This window comes from Taudactylus pleione, unplaced genomic scaffold (genome assembly GCF_031769625.1).
Source record: "Taudactylus pleione unplaced genomic scaffold, aTauple2 ptg000487l, whole genome shotgun sequence".
In the NCBI taxonomy this organism is placed as follows: Eukaryota; Metazoa; Chordata; class Amphibia; order Anura; family Myobatrachidae; genus Taudactylus; species Taudactylus pleione.
Window position 1 is genome coordinate 6206223 of NW_028284889.1, and position 22534 is coordinate 6228756.

The 22534-nt window shown below is 44.3% G+C and overlaps 1 protein-coding gene across 8 annotated transcripts in view; it reads right to left on the reverse strand.

The window, feature by feature from the left end:
• The window catches only part of RPH3AL (rabphilin 3A like (without C2 domains)), a 441120-nt gene that overhangs the window by 243228 nt on the left and 175358 nt on the right, over nucleotides 1-22534 (reverse strand). For 2 of the 8 annotated variants that reach the window (XM_088449548.1, XM_088449547.1), the window contains exon 2: nucleotides 20725-20849. The exons of 5 other annotated variants lie outside the window; for them this stretch is intronic. The gene's annotated coding sequence lies outside the window, so the exon portion shown is untranslated. The remainder of the gene's footprint in view (nucleotides 1-20724; nucleotides 20850-22534) is intronic. One more of the 8 variants, XM_088449549.1, reaches the window with a different exon arrangement.

The following is a 22534-nucleotide window of genomic DNA, read 5'->3' on the forward strand; positions in this document are numbered from 1 at the left end:
GGCTGTTATGTTATGCCTTCAACAATGGCATTTGTACAGTCGGGGCTCTGTTGTTTTTGACACCTCAGTGCGTGATTGTCCCAAGTTGTTCATCACAGCCCCTGGTCTTAGGCCCTCTGGTGTAGGGGGTTCTAAGTAAAGCTCCTTCACCTATCCAGGTGCATGCCCTTAAAATGGTTAGGGCGGAATTTTCCTGATGGGTTTCTGGTGCTGTGGCAGGGGGTTCCCCTTTTGGAACTTGTAATCTGCTATTGAGTTGCCTGACGTTGTCAAGGACAGGGTGATGAAGGAGCAAAGAGGTTCAGCTGTGGTACATAGTTGGGCCTTTCTCTAAGCCTCCTCTCTCTAGTGTAATTCCCAAAAAGGCGTGTACTTCCCAAAAAGGCGCTGGGCAAATTTCGTCTGATCCAACATATCTCTTAGCCGGAGGGTTCCTCTGTGAATGATGCTATCCCGCAGTCTGTGTCCAGGATTTGCTATAAATCTTTTGATGCGAAATTGGACATTTTATTATAGTTCGGCTCAACGGCCTCCTGGGTAAGATAGAAGTGGAATCCACCTTTAGTCTGTTGCCCTTGCATCCGGCCTCTTTTTGGTTCATGGGTTTCTGACTGGAGGATGGATAATATATATTGATAATAAGCCTGCCTATGGGTTGTTTGGTGTTGTGCACATTTTTTTAATGCTTCAGTTCCTTTGTCCACTGTAGTGTTTGCGCAGGAATGGGGGAGTCAGGTAAGCTTATTACCTTGATGACTTCCTATCCTTTGGAATAGCTGGCTCTTCCTTTTGCGTGGCATTGCTGTTTTCCCTGAGTGACCTTTTTTTTGGGTTCAGGGTCTCTATAGTGGGGGAGAAGTTGTTTGGTCCCTTTACTTGACCTTCCGATCTTGGCATTAAGATTGGCATGGTTACTTGCTGCTGATGTTTGTCGCAGGAGAGATTAGTGAAGCTTAGGGATAGTATTGTGGCAGGAGGCAAGGTTATGCTCCGGCAGGGACAATCTTTTCTGGAGTTGTTCAATTTCATGCGCCACTTTATACCCAGGTATTTTGCCGCAAGCTTCAGCTATCTCACCACGTTATTAGGCTGTTCTCTGAGATCCAACAGAACCTCAAGAGTGTTGGATGCCTTTCTCTCTGATTTCAACTGGGTGATTTTTCGGCTGTCTTCTCCCTTATCAAACATGCAGCTTCAGCTGCTCACCAATGCGGCGGGAGCTTCGGATTTTGCCACGCATTTGGTACTTGGTCGGTTTCCTCTTGGCTGGAAGAGTGTGTGACAAGCATTATGACCAAGAACCTTCTGCTATTGGAGCTATTGTATTGGCACTGGAATTGTGAGGCAAGCACCTGCACAACAAAGGTATTATATTTTAGCGCTGGAATTGTGGGGCAAGTGCTTGCACAACAAAAGTATTATATTTTGGTGCGACAACCTAGGTGTTGTGCAAGCCATTGATCATAAGGGATCCTCTCCACTGACTGTTCTTTGGATCCTGGCGCAGCTTGTACTTTGTTGTTTAGCCTGTAATATTAGCTTTGTGGTGCAGCACATACCTGGGGTGAATTCCAAAGAAGATGCATTGTCCAGGTTTCAATGTGACAGGTTTAGAGCCCTGGTGCCTGCTGCTGCATTGGTTGCCTGCTGCTGCCTCTTTCACTGTTGGCAGGTCATTTGAATGGAATTAAGCGGTTAGCAGAGTGTTGTATAGTCCCCAGGACTCTTAGAACGTACAATGTCATTCTTGTCTTTTGTTTTGGGCCTTTATTCTTCAGGGATCTATAGCGGTAGTATAGTAATGGCTTGCTAGCATTTGTTTTTCTTGCACCAGTGTGGGTAGTGCAATTTTACTAAGAGTTTTTTTATTTAGTTAGGCCATTAAGGTATGGGCCTGGCATCCCATTACCACGTTATTACTAGTTAATTTAACTTTGGCCCTAATGGCCATTTGCTCTTCACCTGATGTTATTTAAGCTCACCGTTGAGATGGTCTTTCACATGGCTTTTTGCATTTCTGAGCTTTTCACCGCTTCATAGTGGGCTGTCCCCCGTTTGCTGAGGTTTCATGTCCTTGTGTCTGATTCAGTTTTGTGCAGGATACAGTGCTTGAAGACTGACAATATGGGTTGTGGTCCATGGGTTCCTCTACATCCCTGTACTGAGCCAGATTTACCCGGTGATGCTGTCACAGGCATATTTGTTGGCCAGATCTCCTGTTGAGTTCCAATGTTTCTTCCATCTGTATCCTGTTGCTCGGGCTGTCCCATAAAGATTATTTTATCCACTCATTTTGGATTGAGGCCACTATCACTGCTGCTTCCCTCTGGCTGTTGGCATCTCAGATGCTGGGTCGCTGGAAGACCACTGATTCTAAATGTTATATTCGTTGAATTCTGGGCTTCCTTGTTTTCTTTTTCATTGCTATTTATAATTTATTATAACTTGGGAGTGCTCCACCATTCATCAACATTATCTGTGGGGGTGAAGGATTTGCCCTGATCCACAGAGTCTGCTTGGCTTTTGTAATCCAGGCAGATTTTTTAGGTTATTACCTTGGGCCAAGTTATCCCCCCCTCATTCCCTTTTCTCTCTCCTCCTTGCCTCCTGATTGCTAGTTGACTTTGTTAGTTGATTTTCTTGTTTTGTTGTTGCAGGGGACAAATTGGATGTCTGTCCTATTTGGATCGTAGGCCAGTCCTTTGTATACTGGGCTTTCTGGTCCCCTTTAGTAGCTCCTCTTCATTCTTTGCAGTGGTATCGGTGGTTAAGTTATTGTGGTGGGCTCGGCTCCTGGTTGGTGCCTTGCGTGGTGGGACAGAACGGTAGCCTAAGGCCCATTGTGCTTGTTAATATATTTGCTCTCCTTCAATTCACCAATTAAGTTGATTTCCCTACAGGGGTCAGCAGCCTTGATTTTCTAACCAGGCCTTTAGTGTATTGGCGGGGGAGTTGGAGACCTTAGTACTTGCCTTTGAGTATTTGTTGTCATCTGCCAGTAGCCTTATCCTGACAGCTGTTCGTTTCTCTCTGGCGCCACTATATATAGTTTATTAATTATTTATATATATATATATATATATATATATACTTTATTAATTGTATAATTAAAAAGGCAGATCAATTTTTAACATCTGTTGTCCGTGTGTTCATTTGTAGGGGATGTAGTTAGAATACCGAAGCACGGGAAGCAGTCTGACCAAATCCCGGCATTGAAATCCCTACTATGGGCCAAATTCAATTAGACGCGAAAAGCTGTAATCTGAGAAAAAGTTTAGCTTGTTTGCGTCTTATCTCCAAATTCAATTCCAGGACAATTTCGCCTAAGCGAAAACTCAATGCACTGAAACAGGCGGAAAAGTTTCTCCAATGAATTGGAGGCAGAAAAAAGTGCAAAATCTCTATTTTGGGTTGCAATGTGGGGAATTGATTCAGAACCCTTTGGACACCCCCCGAAGGACAAATCAGCCAAAAAAAATATATGCTAACACCCATTTTCAAGTACCCCAAATTTGACTGGACTATTTATTTAACAAAAAAATACTGTTTTATATAATTTTTCACAAATTTTACAAAAAATACTAGAAAGCTTTTAACAAAACTTAAGGACACAAAGTACGTTTATTAGGGCTACTAGTACACATCTGTAATGAGTTCCAGTGTCAGTGCGTCTTATTTTGGGGCACAGAACTGATTCCCCCACTCTATTCAGTACTTTCCACCTGTTAGGCATTCGCCTATTTGCGTTTTCGCCTGTTCTATAATTGAATAGGGCGAAATGCGGGGACGTGCTTGCCACGAATTTGCGTCCGTAACAGGCGAATGCAGCAGAAAGTACAATAGGCTAAATTGAATACAGCGCCTATCTTTAGCCCGACGACAGAATTCTGACAGACGGCTTCCTGAACGAAGGTATGCGGGGAGGGTTATCTGTTAGCTGCTGTAGGGGGGGGTTAGGTTTAGGCACCCCCAGGGGGGAATTAGCGTTAGGCACCGCCCGGGGAGGGTTAGGCTAGGGGAAGGGGGGGTTAGGGTTTGGCACCACTGGGGGGCGGGAGGTTAGGGTTAGGCACCCCCCCGGGAAGGTAAGGTTTATGGTGCGGGAAGGGGGGGTTAGGTTTAGGCACCCCCGAGGGGACTTAGGGTTAGGCACCACCCCTGGAGTTTTGGGTTAGGCACCACTAAGGGAGGGTTAGGGGGAGGAGAAGGGTAGGGTTAGTATATTTACCTGCCCCGTCGGGATTCTGGTATTTCGGGCTTTCGACGTCGGCATTTCAACAGCTACCGGGATTTCATACCCAACCCAATTTGTAGATAAGTGTTTAGTTTAAACCGCAATATGGTTGATCTGTCATTTAACGGTAGGAAGTTTAAAGCAGTGTCTGCACAGTTTTGACAATTATTAACAACAGGTATATAATGTATAAATAATTTCATCCATAGTTGCACCAGAGTCCTATTTACCAGTTATGGTTATCACCCACAAGTATGTACATCTACTGTGTCTGTTTTCTCAATGCCTGCAGTTTCAGATTTCCATGCCAAGTAGAAAAACACTTCAATGAATCTTAAACCAAGTAGCTTAAGCTAAGCAAGTCTATAGGAAGCAGGCAGTTACATGCTGCAGGGTTCTTTCAGGTTTTAAAAACTGTTCAAAAAGTTTGGGGTTCTACAAAGAGTATCTCCAGGGCGTCGTCTCACAAATTGGCTGAACATTACATTGGGCCTTTGCTTATCAGGTTGCCGATGGATACCACTGTGTACCTTCTTCTCAATTGCCCTATGAGACACATTCATCCTGTGTTTCACAGCTCTCTGCTGAATCGAGACAGTTCCCATTTTGGAGGAGAAAAGCAGGACAGTAGGAGGTATTGAATAGGATAATGTAACTTTTGTAATTAGTCATAAAACTGTCGAGCCTCATCTCTATGCTATCGTATAAGTATACTCATTTGTAGGCTTCATGTACAGTATGCCTGGTGCAGAAATACTGCTGTGTTTTCAAATGGATGTATTTTTGGATAAATGTGAATCAAAATACACACACAAGCGCACATTTCTACACAGATGTTTGGGGCGAGGTATGCATACAATTCTATATGAGAACATATGCTATAGTCCCTAATTTATTAATTCTCAAATCTAGCAATTTAACAGCTATGAAGCTAGAAGGGTGTACATAAAATAGTGTTTCATGGGTTGGGTATAAAATCCCGGCTGTCGGGATGCCGCTGGCCAGAATACCTACAGCAGCATCTCGACACCCATAGGAATGAACAGTAAGTGTTTTCCTAGCCCCTACCCTAACTCTCCCTCCTCGGTGCCAAACCCTAATACCCCCCCCTAGTGCCTAAGTCAAACCTTCCCCTCCCCTCCCCGCACCCTAAACCTAACACACCCTCCCCGCACCCTAAACCTAACCTCCCCCTCAGTGCCTAAACCTAACCTCCCCCTCCGTGCACCCTAATTCTCACGCTCCCTCCCTGGTGCCTAACCCTAACCCTCCCCCTAGTGCCTAACCCTACCCCGCACAGTAATCTCCCCCTAACACCCCGATACTTACCTTCGGGATGCCGACGGTCGGGATACTGGTGCCAGGATCCCGACCTGTTGGGATTTCGGCGCCAGTATTTAGACCGCCGGCATCCCGCATGCAGGGATGCCGACTACATCCCTTGATCCGACCTGTCGGGATTTTGGCGCTGGTATTTAGACCATCGGCATCCCGCACACCGGGATGCTGACTACATCCCGTGTTGCATGTCCAACTGCAAGACCCACATTGCACAGCACTTATGGCTGCAGAGTACAGTCAATGGAACAAAGTCTAAAATGAAGGCCATTTTGATCATAAAGCAGTTTCTGCAAACACAGTAGGTGAAGATATTTTTTATACAGGTCGAAACTCTTGGAAATATAGTGAGACCGGATGGTGGAGACAACTAAACTCTCATCTAGCCACTCTCAATGCCCATTGCTAATGCCTGAAATGTGCATTAAAATATCTGGACTCATTACCACCATTGCAATTTACAACTCTAATGCTATGCTTTACATTTTAGAATGCAGCACAACCTATTTCTCATATGCTAGTCACAGTGCTTTCAGTAAATGACGTTGTATTGTTACATTAACAATGTGTGAAAAGCAAATGTGTACTGCTATCATGGCAGTTATTTACATAAATATAAACATAAAAACTGGAAAAAAATGATTAACCAGGTGCTAATTTATGAAATTAAATTTTTAACAAGCACTTAAAGAGTGTATCTAATAGAGTTTAGCTAAATTACCAAAACAACTGTGTCACCACTCACTATAGCAGGGATGGGGAACCTCAGGCCCAGGGGCCATATAAGGCCTGAGGAATCATTTGGTCTGGCCCTTGGAGATTTTTTCTGCTAGCCTCATCTGGCTAGTAGGGTGCCTAGAATAGCACCCTGCAGCCAGAATCTATGCAGCAGTGCTGCCTGGAGCATCCTAAGGACACACTGCTGCCCTTACAGCTCCCCGGAGCATCCTCAGGATGCTTCAGGCATTGCTGTAACCACCGGCAATCTTTGCCCCGCCCCCATGTGAGGTCACACAGAGGGGGCGTGACCTGCACCGTGCCCGCAAATAATGTTATATATATCAAAATGGCCCTCTGCAGAAAAAAGGTTCCCCACCCCTGCACTATAGCAATAGACAGAAAGAAAACCAGGGGTGGAATTGCGCTAATACAATAAGTGGAATTATGTGGCAGAATAAATATAATTATCAAGATATATAATTAACAATATTAAACATTTAATACACATGCATAATTAAACAAATACAGTAATGAAAAAATGCATATAAAAAATTTAGAAGAACTGATATTAAATATATCTCATTATAGAACCAATAGAATATAAAGATATATTATCTCTCCAATGCTTGTATAACTTCTTATATACAACCAATGTCAATAATTTTAAATAGATAAAAGTGCTGGTGAATAAGAGGCAGGAACTAAAGAGTCCCAGTTTTTGTAAATGAAGTTCTGGACTCATGTACAGGTTTCAATTAGCAGAAGTGTACCAGTGATGTAAATGACAATCCACTTGGGGTTCTTTCTCCAATGATCACTGTATACCGAAAAGAGCCATTGTTGACCGCGGGCCAATCAAAGTGAGCGTGGCGACTGGTGATGAAGCTGAAGGAGAGGCTCCCCTGAAGTCAGCTTGTGAGGTCTTTGTAATGTTATGAGCCTGAAGACAGCAAGATAAAGACCGCTGCAAGCTTGGCAGGGTCTAACTTCTTAGAAAAGCCGTGGCTAACAGCCAATGTGTTGGAGATCAATATGCAGCACTTCAAGCATAAGAGGGCATATGTATCAAAAAATGCGGAAAGGTTCTGTCTCTCATTGTGCAAATTTCGACTTATTTTAGTTTTTTTTTCTCTTTATATGTGTCAAGTATATTCTGGTGAGAATGGGAATGCGAGATACACCAATATGTACGAAATTTTCACATTTTGTTTTTTCGATTCCGATAATGAAAAAACTACTGCGTAGCTTGTTTTTTTTAATTCTAAAAATGATAAAAGAACTGTGCATGCACTGTTTCTGTTTTGATGGCCATTATTATTAACTATTATTATCTGATAAAAGGGTTCACAAATTCAGGCTGCACATATAGTACCAGGACACAATGGGATGTTTTTGGAGGGAAAATCAGTATGAAGACACTGAGGGCTTCATTCAGAGGCGGCCGTGCGGTCCAGTGCGCATGCGCACGAGGGAGCCGGCTCCTTCGTGCGCATGCGTGAGACCCGCTACGACCGACAGCGCCGGTCGTAGAGGGTCTCTTTCCAAAGGGGGCGAGCGGTCGATGTTGATTGACAGCTCGCCCCGTTTGGAAGGCGGGCCGGGGGGGTGGCAGCCCAAACGGAGGCGTTCCCGTGGGAACGCCTGCCGTTTGGGGGAGGCCCCACTGACATCACTAGTGACATCACTAGTGATGTCAGTGGAGAGCTTCGGGCTCTGACAGAGCCAGAAGCTCTCCGGGGGTTACAACAAGTGAGACCCTACCCTAGGGTCTCGTCGTAAGCCCCGATGTTCGTGATGGTCTATGACCATCGCGACCATCACCCTAGCGGTCGTTAGAGCTGTGGGTGTAAACCCACAGCCTAACGACCGAAACAAAGGCGGCCGTTCAGGATGCAAGCGGCCGCCCAGTTTCTGAGCGACCGCTTGCATCCTCCGACCGCCTCTGAATGAGGGCCTGAAAGTGGAGGGAACTAATGATCACAATTCTGTTTGATCATGAACTAAAACAATCGCTTGTTACTAGGAAGAAATGGTTAATAGGATCCCGCCATTTTCAGTGTCTTCATCCTGAATTCCTACAAAAAATATCCCCATTTCTTCCAGGGAACAAGGTATGTACAGAAAACCCTTATTTATGATCTCTTTTATCAGCTAATAATAGCCATTGGTCATTAATTCTAAATAGATAAATATAACATTTTTAAAAATCAGTTTACAAAAAGATCTGAGATGTTCTGATACAATTAACTTAAAAAAAGCTGAAAATAATTTATTTATTATTTTTTAAATTACAAATTCAATAGTTAAGAGTAATACATACTTTTCCTATTCACTCCTAGTACAAACTAAAACTGACTGATTTGCGGTAAAAGATGCAAAATTAATACCAAAAAACTTACTTACATTCCGACAATAATTATTTATAGCGAAAATTTGTTCAATTTGTTTAATTCAATTTTAACACATTTTTTTAAATTATTATTTTGATATATTTTCCCCAATATAAGGAGAATAATCAGAGGCCAGCAAACTTGGAAAGGCACAAAGGAAACATGCTTTGATTAGTTTTGCCTCTGTATTGGAGACTTTCTCAAAGAAACATCAAACATAAAGGGACTAATATTATGTCTCTAATCAGACGTTTTTGCTTGAGCAAATATAATTATTGATTTAACTTATAAGATTTAATAATTTCATAGAAATTAGGGGAAATCATTAGTGCCCTACAGGATAAGGTTGGTCACTAAAGTTATTCTAGTGTCCAATTTGATAAGTTCCGCCTATTTTACTAGGAAGTGGAAGGGATGTTAAAGCTTGACTAAAGCTGGCCACACACATAGCGATATTTTACCCGATCTGGCCGATTCCAACGCATTGGAATGACAGATCGTGTAAAATATGGCCAAATTGAGAATAAATCGTGAGTCCTCACTCATGATCACGATGCGCGTCCCCGCTGATCGCACATCGCATCGTCAGATGCAAGATAGATCTTAAGTCAGATTGGATGCTTTTTACTCCAAATCGTGTGTAGGACTGCCGAGAAGCTGCCGGAGGTGAGTTCAAGGGAAATCATACTTGATGTCGGATCGTGAGCACATCGCTATGTGCGTGGGCACCATAACTCTTTTTCAGAAGTCCATGGGATTAACAAAATGTTTGGGAGTCATCCAGATGTCACAGGAGAGTTAGCAAGTATGTTTACTGGAACTATTCAATTGCCTTGCACATTACATGACCTATGCATTGCCTCACATGATGTCACTGTGCCATGGTTTCCTTGCAAAGAGTAGATAAGTGTAAAAGTAAGTGCCCCAAGATTAAATGCTTAGTCTAATGCAGCTACTATACACAACCACTGCTTGGACACAGAAGGGCTAATTTGCTAGGATCATTAATAGCAAAAACAAATCTTTCTAGTAGTCTCACCATGAGCTATGAAAGAATTATAAAGTTTATTATCTCTATGTATGTGTAAAGTCCTGGTTTAGGGGTCTGCCTTTTCGTTCGGGCTAATTTCTTGAACCACTTACGGTAGCTGCACTACAAGTCTCTCATCCATGAACCTCCTGCCCTTCCCAGCACATTCCAGTGGCCAAGCCCCAGCCAGTTGCATGTCAGCAGCGGTATGTGTAGTGGTGCCACTGGTGAGTTGCAGGGGGCAGGAGTGAGAAGCATGGGTTGTGATGAGATGCAGGGGACTGTGGTGACATGGCGTAAGTTATTATGAGATGCAGGGTGCTGTGGCAAGATGAAATGCTGCCGTGCAAAGCTGAGGTGGGTCGCTAATACTTTATATAGAGATAGGGCCCTGGTCAATTGACCATATTCCTGCTAACAGAGCATATTTTGCATGCAAGCTCCAAAACCAATCATGTGCAAGTATGGGTGATGTAGATACAGTTAGGTGCATAAATATTGGGACATTGACAGAATTTTCATATTTTGGCCTCTATTCACCATGACAATGGCTTTGAAATGAAACAAACAAGATGTGCTTTAACTGCAGACTTTCAGATTTAATTTGAGGGTAATTACATCCAAATCAGGTGAACGGTGTAGGAATTACAACGGTTTCTATATGTGCCTCCCACTTTTTAAGGGGCCAAAAGTAATGGGACAAACTAAACAATCCTAAATATAACTTTCACTTTTTAATACTTTGTTGCAAATCCTTTGCAGGCAATTACAGCCTGAAGTCTGGAACACATAGACATCACCAGATGATGGGTTTCATCCCTGGTGATGCTCTGCCAGGCCTCTACTGCAAATGTCTTCAGTTCCTACTTGTTCTTGGGGCATTTTCCCTTCAGTTTTGTCTTCATCAAGTGAAATGCATGCTCAATCGGATTCAGGTCAGGGGATTGACTTGGCCATTGCATAACATTCCACTTTTTAGCCTTAAAAAACTCTTTGGCTGCTTTTGCAGTATGCTTCGGGTCATTGTCCATCTGCACTGTGAAGCGCCGTCCGATGAGTTCTGAAGCATTTGACTGAATATGAGCATATAATATTGCCCAAAACACTTCAGAATTCATTCTGCTGCTTTTGTCAGCAGTCACATCATCAATAAATACAAGGGAACCAGTTCCATTGGCAGCCATACATGCCCACGCCATGACACTACCGCCACCATGCTTCACTGATGAGGTGGTATGTTTTGGATCATGAGCAGTTCCTTTCCTTCTCCATACTCTTCTCTTCCCATCACTCTGGTACAAGTTGATTTTTGTCTCATCTGTCCATAGGATGTTGTTTCAGAACTGTAATAGCTTTTTTAGATGTTGTTTGGCAAACTCTAATCTGGTCTTCCTGTTTTTGTGGCTCACCAATGGTTTACATCTTGTGGTGAACCCTCTATATTCACTCTTGTGAATTCTTCTCTTGATTGTTGACTTTGACACATATACACCTACCTCCTGGAGAGTGTTCTTGATTTGGCCAACTGTTGTGAAGGGGTTTTTCTTCACCAGGGAAATAATTCTTCTGTCATCCACCACAGTTGTTTTCCGTGGTCTTCCGGGTCTTTTGGTGTTGCTGAGCTCTCCGGTGCGTTCTTTCTTTTTAAGAATGTTCCAAACAGTTGATTTGGCCACACCTAATGCTTTTGCTATCTCTCTGATGGGTTTGTTTTGATTTTTCAGCCTAATAATGGCTTGCTTCACTGATAGTGACAGCTCTTTGGATCTCATATTGAGAGTCGTCAGCAACTGATTCCAAATGCAAATGTCACACCTAGAATCAACTCCAGACCTTTTACCTGCTTAATTGATAATGAAATAACGAGGGAATAGCCCACACCTGTCCATGAATTAGCTTTTGAGTTGATAGTCCCATTACTTTTGGCCCCTTAAAAAGTAGGAGGCACATATAGAAACCGTTGTAATTCCTACACCGGTCACCTGATTTGGATGTAATTACCCTCAAATTAAATCTGAAAGTCTGCAGTTAAAGCACATCTTGTTTATTTCATTTCAAAGCCATTGTGGTGGTGAATAGAGGCCAAAATATGAAAATTCTGTCAATATCCCAATATTTATGAACCTGACTGTATGTACTCATTCCAATCACATCTTGGCTTGTAACTTAAGTGTCGTAACTGGGATGTAATTCGGCGGTCTTACATAAGCAAAGGTCAGTTAGAGCTCGTCTATGCATCTGAGAGGTATGCAGAGCAGGATGGAAGCATAAATTTGAGATTTGCACCAAACATTGACTGGTTCAAGGGAACAATGATGATCATGATGAATTTCAAACTTAAGTGTACAGATAGGAGGCAGGTGTACCACAAAGATGCATAGAACTCTACATATGGGTGAACATACACATTTATTTCCATGCACACAATGCAGGTGCAATTAAAATACGGCCCACTTGTGTTTAACTCAGCTTTAGGCTCCATGGGCCTAAGTATGCAATTGCGTCTTTTTCCACAGCGCAACTGCATCTTTATACTGATGCGGCAGTCAATAGGATTTGTGCAGAGATGCCCATCTGCTGCGGTGCTAATCGGTCGCTTTGCGTATTGAGACACACCGCCAGTCGCACCATCGAACATTGCACCAGCCATATTGAGGCGCAGTTCTGCGGCTTTTCATGGTAACCATTGGGACGTATGTGCAGTGCTATTCATATGCATGAGCAGACTGAAAACCATGTTCGACTGCGTGAAGCAACAACACTACATGCATCCGCCGGGCTCCAGCACTGAAGCAGCACCTCCTCCATTGCCCACAATATATTCATCCCACTTAGGGCTGTAACTATGTACCCGGAGTGTACCGTCACGGCCACCCAATACCCGGCACCCCTTCCCGGCACCTGAGAAGCCACCATACACTAGTGGCGAGCACCGTGTCAGACCATCAGCTGCCGCCTCTGTATATCTATAGCCTGTATCTGTACTCATTGGTGTCGCTGCTCCTCAGCAGCTTTTTATGTCAGTGTGACACGTCTGGCGCCCCCTCACCCACAACTCTCTGTCTCACTCCTCCATGGCATGCCTACATTCTGTGTGCAACTGTGGGTGCATCTACTTGCGAAATGCTACATTACAGTGTCAGTGGCTGTGACAGGGGGGGGCACCAAATTATAACTTGCCTCTGGGTTCTCGGATGAATTTACGCCACTGAGCAGGATGGTAACAGGTGCCATCGGGGCAGTGACTATGCTGTCCCCTTGGCCTTGGGTGGTAGCACTGATCAAACATCCCTTGTTACAGCCCTGCCGATAATTATCAGCTTGCAGTGGATACTGACTGAACTGAGTTTTATTCTTAATACCTTGTTTTCTTAATACCAAGGGGCGGATTCAATTAGCTGCGAAAAAGCCGAGATCTGTGAAAAGCGCAAAGTTTTAGCCTCTTTTGTGTGTTTTGAGGCGAAGTTTTCGCCTACTTACTCAATGTGCGCACCCGCTTTTCGCCCTATTCAATTGTAAAACAGGAAAAATGCATATTGGCGAATGCAGCGAATAGCGGAACTGGCGAAAAGGTCAGATTTTTTTGGGGAAATCAGTCTGTACCCCCAATAAATCCTAACTCACCCAGGGAATCAATATAGAAGTGTATTAATAACCCTAATAAAAGTAATTAGGGTACTTAAATTCAAAGGGCTGTTATATGCATATTTGCATAAGTGTGGAAAAATGATGGATAGCATTTTTTTTTGGGGGGGGGGAATAATTGCTGTAGTTAAATTGGGGGTACATTAAAATGGGTGCAAGTATATTTTGGTGTCTATAAAGTGCAGATAATTTTTTTTAAAAAAATACACTTGCTACAGCCACCTGCAATCCTAAAAACACCTGTCCCATCCATACAGCCCCCCGAAATACCTGTCCCAGTACTTTAGACCCATTTTCCAACACTTTTTACATTTTCGCCCCCAAAAATGACATGTCTTTTTTGGGGTGAATTAAGATCATTTATATTTTTTTTTTGCCTAATTAGTCATTAGGGGGCCTGTCCAACGGGTTCTGAACCAAGTCCCAACCCCAAAAAATGGATTGTGCATCTCTTCTTTTCTTCTACCTTTTGGTGGAGAAACTTTTTTGCCTATGGAGTTTTCGTCTAGACAACAGCGAATAGGGCGATACCTCTGAAACAGGCAAAACTTTTCGTAGATTGCAGCTTTTCGCCTCTAATTGAATATGGGCCCAAATTGCAATAGGTGTCATGTTTCAACAAAGTAATTTTACAAAAAAATCCACAATGCTGACAGTGCAAGTTGTAACATACCTGCATTTTGAACGTTTTGGAAAGCTGGCAGTAGTCTTTGATAATTCCAGCTCTGGCCACGAGAGGTCACTGTTATACTTAAAACCTTGTTTTTGAATTTGCATTTAATTATGACCCTTGTTCTCCTATATAGGGCCTGATTCAACATGGATCGCAATTGCAACAGCGTACGCAGACCGAACCATGGTACGCAATGCGTATAAACCGCAGTGCGCAGGTTAGGATTGCGATCGCACTGTGATCACATACGCAGATCGAAAGCCATCGCAGAGTGAGTGACATGACGTCAGATTTTGGGGGGTGGTGAGGGGGAGTTTTCGGAAAAACGCAGGCGTGCCTGTCTGTTTAAACGCTGTTACATGGGGGTGCATAAATTAGACACTGCAACGGCATACGCAGCTTGAGTTCTCACTGTGTGCAACGAGAGGTGCAATATCTGAGTAAGGTCAGGCATGCTGTAATACTGCATGAGGGGCCGATGTTACCGATGTATACGCAGGACTGCGAGGTCTTACGGATGTGAGAAAGCGGAAGGGGGCGTCTCTATGCTGACTGAGCAGTTGCAAATATTATCATATTTTTGTAGCAGAACTAAGGGCCTGATTCAGACCCGCTCGCAAGCGCTATATGCTCGCGAGCGGGTCGATGTTAGGCCACTGCGCATGCGCGAGACCCGGCTAGTGACGGGCGCTCTGTTGCTCCGGGTCTCGCACCAAAAGGGGGCAGCTGTCGATTTTGATCGACAGCTCACACCATTTTGGAGGCGTGGCGGGGGGGTGGCTACACAAACGGAGGCGTTCCCATGCGAACGCCTGCCGTTTGTGGGCGGCCCCACTGACATCACCAGTGATGTCAGTGAGAGAGCTTCCAGCTCTATTAGAGCCAGAAGCTCTCTGGGGCTTGCGGCCACGAGACCCTACCACAAGGGTCTCGTCGCAAGCCCGATGGTCGTGATGGTCTTGACCATCGCAACCATCATCCTGGCCACTCGCAATAGTTGTGGGTGGTCACCCACAGCTATGCGAGCGGCTAGGAGGCCGCTCTGAAAAAAAACAAAAAATACGCCCTAATTCAGAGCGAGCGCTCTTTCAGAGCGTCCGGCTTTGAATCAGGGCTATGTTTATTATTTTCTTTGCTCAGCTTCTGCTCCCTAAACCTGCTCCTTTTGGATATACTACTACCTGCTTATGTATAGACCTGGTTTACTTCTGACAACTCACTTGTGTGCCAGCCCAGCTAATGTCTGACCCCTGCTTGTGTAACAAATTGGCATACAACTTACTACCTTCTTATGTGCCAAACCACCAAATATCTGAATACCCACTTGTGTACTGAGTCAACTTAATACTGACTACACACGTGTGCGCCAACCAAGCTAACATCTGAATCTGCTACTCATTTATATTCAGAGTTGCTCAGTATACTGACTTTATTTGCAATTAGTTCTATCTGCCAGCAGGCTTCAGCAAATACACCCTTATTGTAAGTTCTGAGCCTTAGCTAATTTCATTCACTTGCATGTTTCTTTGTAAAAAGTTTACTGATTGTTCTCTCACAATAAACACACTTTCACACAGTAAATTAACCTACTATGTTAAAGAGGAGCACCCTAATGTTACTGCATCAGGTTTATTTTGATCCTACCATGTTATTAAAAATGAGAGTTATGGTAAGAACTTACCTTTGTTAACTCCCTTTCTTCGAAGTCCATAGCGTCCACAGGGAGACCTTTGGGTGTAGGTGAAGGGAACCAATCCGGGCACCACGCAGTTAAAGCTTTTCAGCTCCCATGATGCATTGAGTCCACTCTACCTATACCCCGCCCCCGAGGCACATCAGTTGGTAATAAGCCAAAGGCCGGAGGAGGAGGAGAAAGAAGGAAGACTGGTACACTCAAGAATCACAATCTCACACAGAAAGAGACGGAAAACCGGTGACCAGCAACATAGCCCATATGAAGCCAGGTGCATCAGGGCGGGTTCCCTGTGGACCCTATGGACTTCGAAGAAAGAGAGTTAACAAAGGTTAGTTCTTACCATAACTCATTTTCTTCTTCAGGGTCCATAGGCTCCACAGGGAGACCTGGGGGTTGTCCCAAAGCAGTCCTTTTAAGGGTGGGGACGCTCCTGCGCTGAGAGGAGAATCCGGCACCAAAAGGAAGCATCCGAAGGTATCAAAGGAATAGAACCATAGAAAGGTCTGGACAGAAGACCTTTGTAAGTGGCCGCCTTACAAAGCAGAAGAGCCGAGGCGCCACGGCGAGCTGCCCACGAGGGACCCACAGACCGAGTAGAATGAGCCTTAACAGAAGTCGGAACAGGAAGGCCTGCCTGCGTATAAGCTTCTGAGATAGTCATACGAAGCCATCTTGCCAATGTTTGTTTATTGGCTGGCCATCCCTTCTTGTGAAATCCATAGAGCACAAACAAGGAGTCTGATTTCCGAAGAGAACTGGTACGGTCCACATAAATCCTAAAGGCGCGGACCACAATCACTAGGGCTCACCTGCCGAGAGGTCTGGTGATAGAAAGGCCGGTACCATAATTTCCTGATTACTATGGAAACTAGAAACAACCTTAGGAAGGAACTCAGGGTCCGATTCAGACCCGCTCGCTAGGAAGCATTCGCACGCAGACTGCCGATGTTTGCATTGTTCGCATGCGTACGCTGCGCAGTGTGCGAACCAGTGCGAGCGATCGGGAAGTGTTTGCTCACTGCACATAGACAGCCTGGCTGAATGAGTGACAGGAGAAGCCATTTGTGGGTGGTGACAGGTGCTGGAAATGGGGGAGTGGAGGTGCGAACGCAGGCGTGCCTGAGCGTCTTAACGCCATTTCAGAGGCGTGCATATATAAGACGCAGCGTCATAGTACACGTCACCTGGCTGAATTTTACACTGAAGTGCTTGCAGTAGGGTATTGTCAATCACAAGCGCTGCATTCGCTTACGATGGTTCGATGGTTGCATACACTTCCTGGATATGACGTACATAAGTGGGCATCTTAAGACAGGCTGGTGGGCGTTTCCATACACAGAGCGACCACACGCCAAGACATAGTGGGCGTGCCTATGCCTTGCCGTGAGATCGCCTGCCTTGCTGTTGGTTAACCGGATTTCCATACGCATCTAGTGAGCATACGCATCTAGTGAGCGGGTCTGAATCGAGCCCTCAGGGCGAGTACGAACCACCGCCTTGACCTGGTGAAATATCAGAAAAGGAGGATGACAGGAGAGCGCTCCCAATTCTGACACCCTTCTGGCAGATGCAATAGCCAAAAGAAAAAGAGATTTAGCTGTCAACCACTTAAGTTCTACTGAATCTAGTGGTTCAAATAGAGGACACTGGAGAGCCTGAAGAACTACTGCCAAATCCCAAGGAGCCACTGGTGAGACAAAGGGAGGCTGAATCCGGAGGACACCCTGGAGGAAGGTGTGGATATCCGGAAGTGGAGCAATTCTACGTTGGGACCACAAAGACAGTGCAAAGACATGCACTTTCAATGAGGCCAGGCGTAGGCTGAGGTACAACCCAGCTTGAAGGAATGCCAGCATTCTGGAAATTCAAAACATCTGAGGGTCGTAATCTCTTGTACGCCACACTCTGTGGTAGATCCTGGCGGAGGCAGGCTTATGCGCTCTAGGCATCGTGTTGATGACCGAGCTAGAGAATCCCTTAGATCTTAGGAGGGATGTCTCAAGAGCCACGCCGTCAAAGACAGATGATCCAGGTCCGGGTAAAGGCAAGGACTCTGAGACAACAGGTCCGGACACTGCTGCAGCAGGAACGGAGTGTTCATGGAGAGACTCCAAACATCTGAGTACCAATGACATCTGGGCCAAGTTGGAGCTATCAGCAGGACAGTGCCTCCGTCTTGCTTGAACTTCTGAAGAACTTGAGGAAGTGGAGAGACTGGAGGAAATAGGTACGCAAACTGAAAGATACATTTTACTGACAGAGCATCCACCAGGCTTGCTTCGGCATCTCGTTCTGGACCCGTACACTGGTAACTTGTGATTGTGTCGGGAGGCAATGATGTCCACCTCTGGGAGACCCCATTTGTCCACTAGGAGTTGAAACACCTCTTGGTGAAGAGACCATTCCCCTGGATGCATGTCATGATGGCTGGGGAAGTCTGCTTTCCAATTGAGAACTTCCGGAATGAACACTGCCGAAATGGCTGGGAGATGAGATTCTGCCCATGTCAGAATGCGCGACACTTCTGTCATTGCTGCACGACTTCGAGTGCCTCCCTGATGGTTGATGTAAGCCACTGTGGTGATGTTGTCGGACTGAACCTGCATGGGCTTTCCGTTAAGAATGTGCTTTGCCATCGTGAGGGCCCTGTACACAGCCTGAAGTTCCAATATATTGATGGGCAGGGATGCCTCTACCATTGTCCACCGGCCCTGAAAGGAGTGTGGACCGGTCACTGCACCTCATCCCCGGAGACTGGTGTCTGTTGTTAGGAGTATCCAGTCTGGGATCCAAAAGGGGTGACCCTTGGTTAGATGAGATGTCTAAAGCCACCAAGAGCAGGACAAATGTACTGTCATCTGAGCTCTGATCCAGTGGGGTAATCTGTTCCACCTGGAGAGGATCAGCTCCTGCAGGGGCCTGGAATGGAACTCAGCATATTCCACCATGTCGAATGTGGACACCATTGATCCCAGAACCTGCATCACCCAGTGGACTGACACCCGGCGACTGTGGAGACATCTGCGTACTCGCAGCTGCAGCATGGAGATCTTTTCTGGAGTTAGAAAGATTCTCTGCTGGTGAGAGTCCAGAAGAGCTCCAAAATGAACCATCCTCTGTGAAGGAATTGGGGAGGACTTTTTCCAATTGATTAACCACCCGTGTGCTTGTAGACAAGCAACTGCCAGTTGCAGGTGGTGGTGAAGCACTTCTGCAGAACTCGCCAACAAGAGGAGGTCGTCCAGATATGGTAGGAGCCGGATACTCTGACTCCGCAGGTGGGCTGCCATGACAGCCATAATTTTGGTAAATACCCTTGGAGCCGAGATGTCAGTAGACTAGCATCTAGAGCGGCCTCACCGATATATGCAACCGCATCCCTAATATGGCTGACCAGTGACACCTGATTCTCTGGAACTTCCAAGGAGTCCTCAAGTGTATCAGCTCAACTCTCTATAGCCTTAGCTACCCAGGAGATAGCCATGGACGGCCGGGCAACAGCTCCTGCAAGAGAGTATATAGACTTGAGGCAAGTTTACACCTTCCTATCCGCAGGATACTTTAAGGAAGAAATGGAAGGCATAGGTAATGTTGCACTTTTAATTAACCATGTAACGTGTGAATCCACTGCAGGGGGTGATTCCCACTTCTTACAATGAGTCTCAGGAAATGGGTAACATGAGGTCAAACGTTTCGGAGGTTGATACCTCTTACCAGGCGATTGCCAGGCCTCAGCCATGTGATCCACCAGCTGACCTGATAGAGGAAATACTGCTAAGACACCTTTATCTGTTCAAACAGAGGGTGCTTGGATTTAGGGGCTGGTTCGTTATACTCTATAACCAATGTGGATCTGACCGCACCCACCAAGGCAGGAATATTAATCCTTGACTTAGGCTCCGCCTCTTGCCGAGGGGAGTCAGGGTTAGAGGCATCAGCCACCTCTCCGTCATCAGATGACATCTCAGATTCTGACAGCTGTGTGAATTGAAATGACAACACAGTACGCTTAGCTGGTCTAACGGGCTTCTCACTCTGCAGCATGGTCTGAAGAGCAGTAGAGGTCGCTGCCAGACTCTGTACTGAGCTAGAGAAAACATCCACCCATGGTGATGACCTATCCCTGTGGTAATCCCATAGAGGGAATGACCACCTGCTGTGGTCCAGGAGGGGTCTGCATAACCAGTGCTAGTCCCTGTGAGGGAGGGACGAGCTGCTGTGGTACCTTCATGGGAGGAAAAACAGCCAGGACTGCCAGGCGGTCCACAATTGAGGCCAGCATATGCAAAAAAGTCACCCAAGGTGGCTCCTGTACTGATGTTGGGAGGTTCGAGGAACCTGGCGGGTTATAACACCTCACACATAACCCATCCCAAACCACATCCTCCTCACTTAAAACTGCAGTACATAATCTGCAAGATTACGACATAGGTAAAGTAATGTGTTCATTGCGCTTGTCAGACATGTCTGCAGGGTGAAATGATGCACAATATGGTACTGAGTACAAAGCAACCACAAGTATGTATAAGTTCTAACAGGGAACAATATACTGGTCCTGTCTTATGCTTAGGTAAGCTGCCGGAATTGGTTGCCTAAATATGGCACAGTAGGTGTCCAAATATTTATTTTCTGAAAGAATATACAAATAAATTGTTTAAAAATCATACAATGTGATTTCCGGAATTTTTTGTTCTGATTCTATCTCTCACAGTTAAAGTGTACCTATGATGGAAATTACAGACCTCTCTCATCTTTTAAAGTGCAACAACTTGCACAATCGGTGGCTGTCCAAATACTTTTTTGCCCCACTGTATATATACAGTCCACAGCTGCAAGAGGCGGCACTCAGAGACTCCAAAATACGGTGAAAAAAGACCCTCTCCGGGGTAACTTTATTATGTCATACAAAGTCGATGTTTTGGGGAACGTATCCCCTTTCTCAAGACAACATAAATAAAAACACTGCAAACATGACAAGTAAATAGATAAAGCACTCACCCCATACCTCTGATCAGGTGTGCCAGGCTCTGTCCGCCGTCAGACCCGCTCGTCACAACCCGGAAGTGCTATCAGCATGAACCGGAAGTGACGCTGTGTCATCCGGCAGCAGGAACCATGGCAACCTGAAAAGCCATAATACCAGTGTAAACAAAGACTGTGTAGAGCTCGTGCATGGCCCAGCACAGATAAGGTGAACAAAATACATAAAGGACATTGTGCACAATCATAATAAATTCATATATACAATAAACATGAAAATAAATAAACATGAAAATAAGCTTTGTGACAACAAATTAAGACTGTGGGAAGCCGGTGAATGGCTGACCACAGAATAAAAGATGCATTTTACATACAAAACAACAATGTGCGCTGACTGTATCTAACACATAATAAAGGAACCATGTTTATAAGTGGTAAAATACCTAATCATGCACCAGTGCCAACAACAAATGTTCTAAGTGAACTTAATTTCGAAAATGTAGAAAATGTTCTAAATTATAACAATATTTATACTGTCATACTAAAGATGTAGTATACCAACTTATTAAAAACGGTAATAAAAATAATAGATCAATTTACCTGAAGATCATTACGAGACCAATCAATTGCAAACCATGCAAAAACCTTAGAATAATACTGACATCTAGTGGTAAAATACAACCATACTCTTGAAAAAACAAATAAGTGTCAAAACAGGACTAGCAAGAAAACCTGCAGGGGTGAACATGACACATGGACTAATGGTCTCAAATTGATACACATAAAAAAAATATAGAAATATGATTCAAAGCCCGAATATTGCGTATGACTATAGTATATTAATTTTTTAATTAATCATGAACACTAGACCAGGACAAGCTGTTATAGAAAATTAACTCTGGTGAGTCTGAGTGTCAATCCAAGGCACCTATTCCTTCATATTTTTTGTACTACCTCATACAGCATACCCATTTTTATATTTCTAATTTTTTATTTTTCACATTTTTTTCAATTTGGTTCTATGCCTCTTAATGGTACATCACATTGAGGATTTTTATTCTTGGATTTTGCACTGAAGCTTTTTTGCACAATTACGGTCTGCACTGTCACTTTATTAAAGAAAGAATCTTCTATTCTTTGTACATTTCATGAACTGCACTATTTAAGGCACTTTATTGCTCACAATGGCCACAAGTGATCTTGAAGGTGATTTTTTCATAATTTTTACTTCAGTGTGATAATTATGAGACCCTGAGTTTTTCTGATCAAGATGCTGAACAAATCTTACATAAAGAATCTACAACAACTGTAGAACCTGTTGAATCAAATCTTGAGAGTTTTAGAGAGCTCTTTAAATTACAGAAAAGGGAATTAAATTTTCTTTTGCATGCCAGAACCCTATCGGATTATCATCGTTCCAAACATATCCCATGTGGATTCCGGATACACAACACACCTACCATCGGGCGTTATAACATGCTATTCTGCAAGAGATGGGTGTCTATATTGAATAAATGTTCTATGGACCTCATCCTACTCGTAGTGGAGGAATCCACCAGAGAATTAAACAGCACAAGGGATAAAATAGTACAATTAGAAAAAGAGGTTCTGACAAATCTATCGTCTGACACCGATACTGATTGGATAACTAAACTTGCTGAACAAGTGGAACAATATAAGACAGACCTCCTTAAATATAAGAAAAACAAATTAAAGTGCAAGCAGATTATGCACAACACAGAGTCTACACCTGGCTGGGCAATAGTAGCAGCATACAAAGAGGAGGCCCCTCTAATCAAATTAGATCAATGCATCATTGAAAACTTTT